This window comes from Cebus imitator, unplaced genomic scaffold, assembly GCF_001604975.1.
Source record: "Cebus imitator isolate Cc_AM_T3 unplaced genomic scaffold, Cebus_imitator-1.0 Scaffold78, whole genome shotgun sequence".
Lineage (NCBI taxonomy): Eukaryota > Metazoa > Chordata > Mammalia > Primates > Cebidae > Cebus > Cebus imitator.
In genome coordinates this window covers 458968-468048 of record NW_016107393.1, presented here as the reverse complement: position 1 = coordinate 468048, position 9081 = coordinate 458968, and the positions used below count along the sequence as shown (strand labels likewise).

Below are 9081 nucleotides of genomic sequence, written 5' to 3'. Positions count from 1 at the left end.
TGACCTCCCCCTCCCCAACTTTCTATTTCCACATTCTCTATTACCTTCCAATTTCCACTGTTTCCCCAGTGGAAATTTATTTATTTATTCATTAAATTTTCCTTAAATGGAATGAGGATAATTTCTCACTAAAGCATTTGGAACTCCCCATAGGTTTCCTGTGATACCTTGGATGCCATTAACATTGTAGGCTTACTTGCCAGCCCACTTCCTTCTGACTTCTGTTCCCATCACTCTATGAAAACGGCTCTTGCCCAGGTCATCAGTTTCCTCCATGTTGCTAAGTTCAATGAATGCTTATTGGTCCTTACTTGCAAGACCTCCTAGTGTAATATTGTCAACCTGCCTTTCCTTTGGTTTCTATGATGAGAGATCCTTTTCCTGGATTTCTTCCCATCACATGGTTCTTTATTTCCCTGTCTTTCAAATCTGTATCATTTATTAGACTTCTATTCTGAGCTCCAGACATGCATACCCTACAGCCAATTTGGTATTTAAACTTGGATGCCTTTCTAATATTCATTAGTTTACATGCCCCAAACTGAACTTTGGACCCTCTACATGGTTCTCTATTTCTCAGTGTTACTAACATCCAACTAATTGCCTAAACTAGAAACTAGAATATGATCCTTGATTCTTCCCTCTCCATCACCTCCCATATCCAACCAACCACCAAATCCTATCCATTCTTCTTGAATATGATTACTTGTCTTTATCTCCACTGCCAAGACTTTAGTTGAAGTCATCGTCATCTCTCAATTGAATGCCTGGGAGGTCAAACTTATGCCTCTGACTCCAGTCTAGCCCCTATACAATATATAGCCAATTCTTGTTATTTGTGTATTTTCTGTAAAGTATCTGCAAACACTGAATTAGTGAATACTGAATTATTGCTCTTATGAAAAAAATATGTGGTTGGGTTTCTGCAAGCCTCTGGTCAACATTTTTAACTGATCAATATATATGCTTATTTTATATGTGCTTCCTTAAACATATTTAATATATATTGTTGATTCATTAACAGTGCAGTCATAGCCAATGGCACCATAACTCATGCCTGAAAGAAGCTTATCTGACACATGAACTTTCTCTATAAGGCACATCACAGCCTTCTTGCTCTTTTGAACATTAGATGACACTTTAGCATTGTGTTTAGGGTGCTAAACACCAATTCTAAATGTTGGTGTATCAGTTCTAAAGATTCTGAAGAATCTTTTCTGTATATCAATTCTAAAGACTGGTGTATCAATTCTAAAGATTGATAACAGTGACGGTTTGGGAGTTTCACGATACAAGAATATATGGTTATCTTTTACTTATTATCTATGTGCAGAAGGTGGAACTTTAAAAGAGTGAAATCACCAACATGAAGTACAAAAATGTGAAGAAATATGGCACTAAACAGACCACAAAAAGAACACTTTACAGTATGAGACTGGAGACACAAAGACAGACTGTCACCTTGTTCAATTTCAACTGAAAATTTGCTTTTTGGGCAACTCAAACTTTCTGTTGAAAGACATTAAAAGTGCCATGAGTATTGATTTAGGGGGAACAAATAAGTGTTAGTGAGTAGGAAACTTTGCAAATATGGAATCTACAAATAATGAGGAGTGACTATATTATTAATTTATACCCTAAAGTATTCTAATTAAACCCAAACCTCATGTCACTCTTCTGGGTGAAACCTTTAAATGACTGCACATCACCAATAGGGTTAAGTCCAAACCCCTAAATTTCTCCCCTCCTGTCTTTTCATTCCCATCTCTTATAGATCCCTCCTTTACGCTTTCTCATCAAACTGAACTTTTCTCAATTTTTAATTCAGTTCGATATCAATCCTCACCAACCTTTGAGCCCATCTAGATATTTTCCTTCTTCCTTCCTCCTTTCTCAGCTTCCTGTTTTGTATTTTCAGGTTTTAACTTGTTACTTCTTCCTAAAGCTTTCTCCAAACTTCATAGACAAGATCTCCTGCCTTGTGTTCTTGCCACATGTTTGTCTGATGACATAATATTTATCACACTTTTTGGGGATAACTATCTGACTTTGTCACAAGACTACACTTTAAGCAGGAACCAAGCCTACCCTTTTTATTGTTGTGTGTGTACTGTACAGTAAGCACTGTGCCTAGAACATAATAGGCCAGCTAGGTGTTGAATGAAGGTAGGAAAAATTATTCATTTTGGTGTCTGTTTCATCAAAATAATTATAAGCACTTGAAAACAAAGAAAGGATATTTTCATCTTTGTATCTAAATTGCTTGGCACAATGCCTGCCATTAGTACATGCTTGATACATAGCTATTTGCATGAAAACAACACTTTAAACATGTCAAAGAGTATACAACTTGATTATAGGTAAAATAGAGCTTGATAATGAGTTATTGAGCATCAAGTTTCTTATAAAATTCTTTGCAAAATAAAAATATTCTCAAAATAGAGTCAAACTACTGCAATAAAACAGATCGGAAATATTTCCACTATCCCAGACTATGAGCAGGAAAGTGCCAGACGTTCCCCAGGTCCCTGGGCAAGTGCTCACACACCTCTAGGGCAACCCTACCCTTCTACAAAGCACTACCATTGAGTTAGAATAGTGAAGCAGTTAGCAGATGAAAACCATGCTTTATTAAAAAGAAAAAAAAGGAAAAGAAAAAAGAGGATGTGAAAGGTAAAGCAGGCTGGCCAGTTCATTATAATTGCTTACTATTTCCCTATTGCATCTTAAAAATGTTAAATTTCAAGGGGCAGCTTTTTAATTTGGTGTAATTTTCTGAGGCAGTACTGTGAATAAAGCTTGCTCAGAAGACCCAGATACTTGCCAACTCTTGCTGATACTGAGCAGCCATGTGCAAGTGTCTGAGTTCAAATTTAACTTAAATGATTGAAAAAAGAAATCAGACAGAGTTGAGCTTCACCATGAGTAAAGCTGTTCTGTTTTCCCAGTGGGGGATCACTGCATGCACAGCAAGTGGGAAGAAATGAGAATACCTGCCATGGGGATTTGAGACGGAAATTGATTGCACACATTTAAATAGATGGGGTGAAGATTTTTCCCTGACAGTAAAACCTGTGAATCCAAAGATGAAGAATTTAAGAACAAATGCTTTCAGGTGGACACTGAGAAGAACTGTGAACTTTCTTTTAACCTCCTCCATCAGGGTATCTTGGATGCAAGCCAGGAAGTTTCCCAAACTATTGGGATAACTGCAAGTTCAGGGCAAGGGGTGATGCTGAATCCCTTCTGTGTGGATTTGTAACTCTGCTGTTTGCGGCAGAGACTGCCTCTTCCAGAGGGAACTCATCTGGAAGGCTGTGGAATCTTGGCTCTGGCCCTGCTCATTTATTGGTCAGCTGGAGAAGGTGATGGAAAATGTGCCTTGGGAAAACACAGATGGGTATGTGAACCGACAACATTGTGCTTAACCCATCTTGGCCTAATAAGCAAGTGATTCTCACAGCGTGGTCCTAGAAGCAGCATCTGCACCACCCAGGCACATGTGAGAAATGCACATTCTCAGGTCCAGGCTGCCCCCAGATGGATTGAATCAGAAACTCTTGGAGGTGGGGCCCAGCAATATGTATTTTAAGAAGCTCTCTAGGTCATTCTGGGTGCACCAAAATTGGACAACTTCTCACCTAAAATGCTGAGCGAACATGAGGAAGATTGTTCACCCAAAAGAATACGACTGTAATTTTAGCACTCGTTAATAAAGATGGGAAAAGACAAATGGTCGCTTTTTTGGAGGAGATTTGGCAATGTTGGCATCATCCTAAGTATCAAGTAGTATTTGGAAAGATTAGTATACTAGTAACCTGTTGCTCTAAAATTGGCACATAGTGAACAGCCATAGTATCTCAGTGGCATGCAATAGCAGATGGTTTTTCTCCTGTTTCTACAAGGATAGGTAGATATTGCCTAAGCTCCCTCTTGAGTCTGAGTGCTGGTTCACCTAGTTTGGGCTTGTGTAGAGTGACTTTGCTTTCTTCCACGTCTGTCCTCCTTTTTCTGGAACCCACAGATAACATGGGCATGTCCTCATCATGGCAATGGCAGAAATAGGAGAGAACAAGCAGAAATCTGGACCATGAGGCCCGGGCCTGGAGCTGGAACATCTGGCCAATCCATCTCATTCTATTGGCCCAAGCAAGTAATGTGTCCATGCCCAGATGGAAAGTAGATCTGCTTCTGTAGTGAGAGCAATTGCAAAGTCATAGGGCAAAAGGCATGGATATAGGTAGGGGTGCAGGATAGGGCCTGTTAGGCAATCAACCGTAGTCAGCAGTGAACAATCTTCTGTCTGCATTTATTAGCAGTGTATGCACAACAAAACCCAAATGTGAATTTGACTTAAGAGAAAAAAAATGTATCCTTCATTCTTTCCCTAAAATAATACTAATTTTAGTTGGAGCAACTGTGTGATTCTCAGTGAAGTTAAGTCAGATTAATCATGTAAATACTTAGCAGAAGAATAAAAGAAAAAGTCATTATTTTTTAAAACTCTGTAGTAAATTGATATATTTAAGCCACTTTTTTTCTCAATAGCATATCAAATCCAGTTCTTAAAAACAAACCTGTAGGGGCTGGGTGTGGTGGCTCGCGCCTATAATCCCAGCACTTTGGCAGGTGGATCACTTGAGGTCAAGAGTTCAAGACCAGCTTGGCCAACATGGCGAAACTCCATCTCTACTAAAAATATAAAAATTAGCCAGATGTGGTAGTGCATGCCTGTAGTCCCAGTTACTCAGGAGGCTGAGGCAGGAGAATTGCTTGAACCTGGGAGGCAGAGGTTGCAGTGAGCTGAGATCACATCACAACACTCTAGCCTGGGCAACAGACTCTGTCTCAAACAAACAACAACAACAAAAAAATGAACGGAAAAAAAAAAAAAAACTTGTGGATAAGATCTTGTCTACCTTTGACTTTCATTGGTAAGTAAACTCTTGGTATTCTGTATCTGCAAGGAATCATCTGATATGCATGTCTGTTTATTAAACTAGATTTTACTATAGCTTTTTGGGGTTGCTTTAAAAACTGTGTTGGCATTTCATTCCTAATTAACTGTTGACACAAATGCCAAGGGGGCAAGAGCGTTGTCCACAGCTTGTTCACAATTACCAGGTGTAATTATGCACAGAGCAGATATTCAAATCAAGAAGGAATCAGTTTCTGGAAACTGGCTGCAAGCACTCAGTGTATCGCCCTGCCTTTTTCAGCATTAGCAATTTTGAGGCATGCACCCAATAGAAGAAATAGCAGGTAGCTACTCTTTAGGTGAATGTAACCTCTGAAGATGAGCTTTTCTCCATGTTGTTGGCCAAAAATAGAATTTCCTTTTTTGCTTTTCACATGTAATGGGAATATAATGATTTCTTCTCATTGCCAAATCTTAGCTGAAGGAAACCTCAGATAATTTTGAAAACTCTCTTATTTTACCAGTTAACAGATATGGCCTAAAACAGTGATATGACTGTTTAAAGTCATCCAGTTGGTTAGGGAGGGCTATCCAGAGAAGCTAGGTTTTCTCACTACACTACACTTTTCATTTGGGAAGCGGAGAGTGTTCATGGTTTGATGAATCAAGTACAGTGTAGGGAGCAGAATGTTATGGTCTGTAGACATTAGTGGAATTCAAATTTCCTATTTGTTGAATGAGAAATATACTTGTTATGTTCTTAGAATGTTTGGGTCAGGAGCAAGTTCTTTTCAAAATTAATAATTTTCTTTTGGAGAAATAAAGCAATTTGGAGAAAAGTGCCACTGGCCAGTCCTTTTGAATCGATTCATAGGGTCAGCAGTGAACTCTAGCACTGAGGTGGGATATGCTAGGAATAGGGCAAGAGACAGAGCTCAATGACTTTTTCAACAACTAGAGCTATTTGCTTAATTATAAGTTTAGTTTTTTGAAAAAGACCTTCAGGGTACAATATGAGCAGGGAGTGGGGTGAGGGCTTCTCTCAGCACCCATCACCAAGTACTCTCAGGGCACCCACATGCCCCAATGAAATAGATGCTGTCAGAAGCCCAAGCCTAAAATTTACTTAGCATTCATCTCTTCCTCTTCTATATTATGATGCTGAACCAGAGGATAAAAAGATAAAGAATTGCATAGCCTGGCACGGGAACGCTTCCCCACTGCATGCTGCCGTTGTGAGGAGGAAGTAGCAGCCGCCAACCGCTGTTTTATTAATAATGAGGCATTCACATAAATTCCATGCAAAATTGATTTTTGACTGTTATATAAGAATCAAATACTAGGCTTTAAAAAGTAATTGAGAAATCTATTTGTAATTTACTTTGCCTATAAGAACCCGCTGTCCTGCCATAAACAATTTTACAGTATTTTCCCCCTGTTAAACAGCTATTTTTACACATCTGTTTGGCCCCTTTTGTATGACATGCAGTCAGGAGGGGTAATGAATACAGGTTTGAAACAACATGTGGCCACCATTTCTTTCAGTTTCATCTTCAAGGGGATCTCTTGTAAGTTGTGATATCATTTTCATCACAGTATAGGTGAAGTATGTTAATAGCTAATTATCTGACACTGGGTGTTGACTGATGAGTCATAAATATGCTTTCTGGAGGTAGGAAAGCATGATGAAATAGCTAAGCAACGAAACAAAAAAAAACCCAACAAACCCAAATAGTCTGTTTCTCACTTGTCTTTAAATACCTTAAGGGTTATTGTCAAATGGAAAGGTATTCTGTTACAAAGAATTTCCCTGGGAACCTATTTAATATTCAGCAGTCCTGCACATATTCAAATCTGCCAAATGTATTTAAAGTGTAATTGATTTATTTCTAATTTTTCTTAAGATGGAAATCAGAGGGACAAGAAAAGTTTTAAAAGACATAGGTAATGTTATATATTTTGGCTTAATTTCTATTTTCTAAGGATTCTTTCTCAGAGGGAACATACTTCTGTTCTTATTCTAGGTACATTTTTTTTCTCCAAAAGAAACCCCTTAAAAAGAAAAAATAAATCCCTAGTATGTTCAAAAAATCTATTCCCCATAGTTTTATTGAGATATACTTTACATAAGATAAAATTCTAAGTGAATAGTTTAATGTATTTTGGTAATTGTATATAGCTGCATAACCATTGCCATGATCAAATTAGAACATTTCCATCACCCTAGAAGTTCCCTTGTGCCCCCACAGTTAATCTATTCCCCAACTCGTGGCCCCGGCTAACCAACTACAAATCTGCTTTTTGTTGCTATGGTTTTGCCTTTCCTAGAATTTCACATAGAATCATAGTATGTAAGCCCTTTGTGTTTAACTTTTTTCAGCTAGCATAATATTTTTGAGATTTACCTATGTTGTTGAGTGTACTAATATTTTGTTCCTTTTAGTGCTGAGTAATACTCCATTGGACACTTCACGATTTGTTTATCCATTCACTAGTAAGGGACACTTGGGTTGCTTCCAGTTTTGATGATTATAAATAATGCTGCTATAAACATTTATATAAAAGTTTTACGTGGACATATTTTTATTTCTCTTGGGTAAATATCTAGCATAAAGGTTGCTAGGTCACATGGCTTGTATATGTTTAGCTGTATAAGAAGTAGTACCATTTTATACTTTGACACAGTCATTGTATGAGAGTTCCAGCTGCCCTACCTCTTCACTGATCCTTGATATTGTCAAGTGTGTATAAGTAGCTCATTATGATTTTAATTGGCATTTCCCTCAGAATTTGTGATGTAGAACATCTTTTTATGTGCTTATTGGAGTTTGTATAACTTCTTTTGTAAAGAGTCTCTTCAAATCTTTTCCCCGTTTTATTGGGCTCTTGCCTTCTTAAGTCGTAACAATCTTTTATATATTCTGGATGCAAGACTTTTGTCAGATATGTAGATAAGTTTTGCATATCTATTATTTCAGTCTGGCTTGCCTTTTTTAACAGTTTTTTTTTTTCTGAAGAGCAAAAGCTTTTAATTTTGAAAAAGTTTATATTTTTTCTTATGAGTTGTGCTTTTTGTGTCCTGTTTAAAAATACCTTCCCTAACTGGTGTCACAAACATTTCCTCTTATGTTTTCTTTCAGAAATGTAATAGTGTTCGCTCTTACTGTTTAGGTCTATGGGGTATTTTGTGTTAGTTTTTAAAATATGTTGTAAGCTTAATTTTACCCCCTACAGATATTTAGTTGTTGCAGCACTATTTTGCTGATTTTCCCATTTAGCTATGTTTTCTGGACTCTATTCTGTTCCATGAATCTATAGGTCTATCCTTGCCTCAGTGCGACACTGTCTTGATTATAGTAGCTTTCTTGTAAGTTTCAGAATCAAGTAGAGTAATAAATCCTTTAACCTTATTATTCTTTTTCTAATTGTTTTGGCTATTCTAGGTCCTTTGCATTTCCGTATACATTTTAGCACCTGCTTTTCAATTTCTTCAAAGAAACCTGCAGGATTTTGATTGAGATTGCATTGAATTTAGAGATCAATTTGGGAAGAATTCATTTAAAATATTAAATACATTTTAAATGGCTACTAAAATTATAAGAAACACATGTGTGCTTGCTTCAGCAGCACATATACAAAAATTGGAATAATACAGAGAAGATTAGAATGTCCCCTTTGCAAGAATGACATGGAATTCGTGAAACATTCATATTTTTAAAAGCTCAATATTACTGATTATTAGATAAATGCATATCACAACCATAATGAGATACCATCTCACAGCAGTCAGAATGACTATTATTAAAAAGTCAAAAAATAACAGATGCTGGTGAAGTTGCAGAGAAAAGGGAACACTTATACACAATTGGTGGGAGTATAAATTAGTTCAGCCATTGTGGGAAAAGCAGTGTGGCAGTTCCTGAAAGAGCTAGAAGGAGAACTACCATTCAACGTAGCAATCCCATTGCTGTGTTTATATCTAGAGCAATGTAAATCATTTTACCATAAAGACATATGCATAGAAATGTTCATTGCAGCACTATTTATAATAGCAAAGACATGGAATCAAACTAAATGCCCATCAATGACAGATTGGATGAAGAATGTGATATGTATACATTATGCAATATTATGCAGCCATAAGAAAGAATGAGATCCTTCTT

The 9081-nt window shown here is 37.1% G+C and overlaps 1 non-coding gene across 1 annotated transcript; it reads left to right on the top strand.

The window, feature by feature from the left end:
• Positions 1 to 8529: 8529 nt before the first annotated feature.
• LOC119471919 lies at positions 8530 to 8635 on the top strand. The gene has a single exon (XR_005201019.1). It is a non-coding gene; the product is annotated as a U6 spliceosomal RNA (small nuclear RNA).
• Positions 8636 to 9081: the final 446 nt, after the last annotated feature.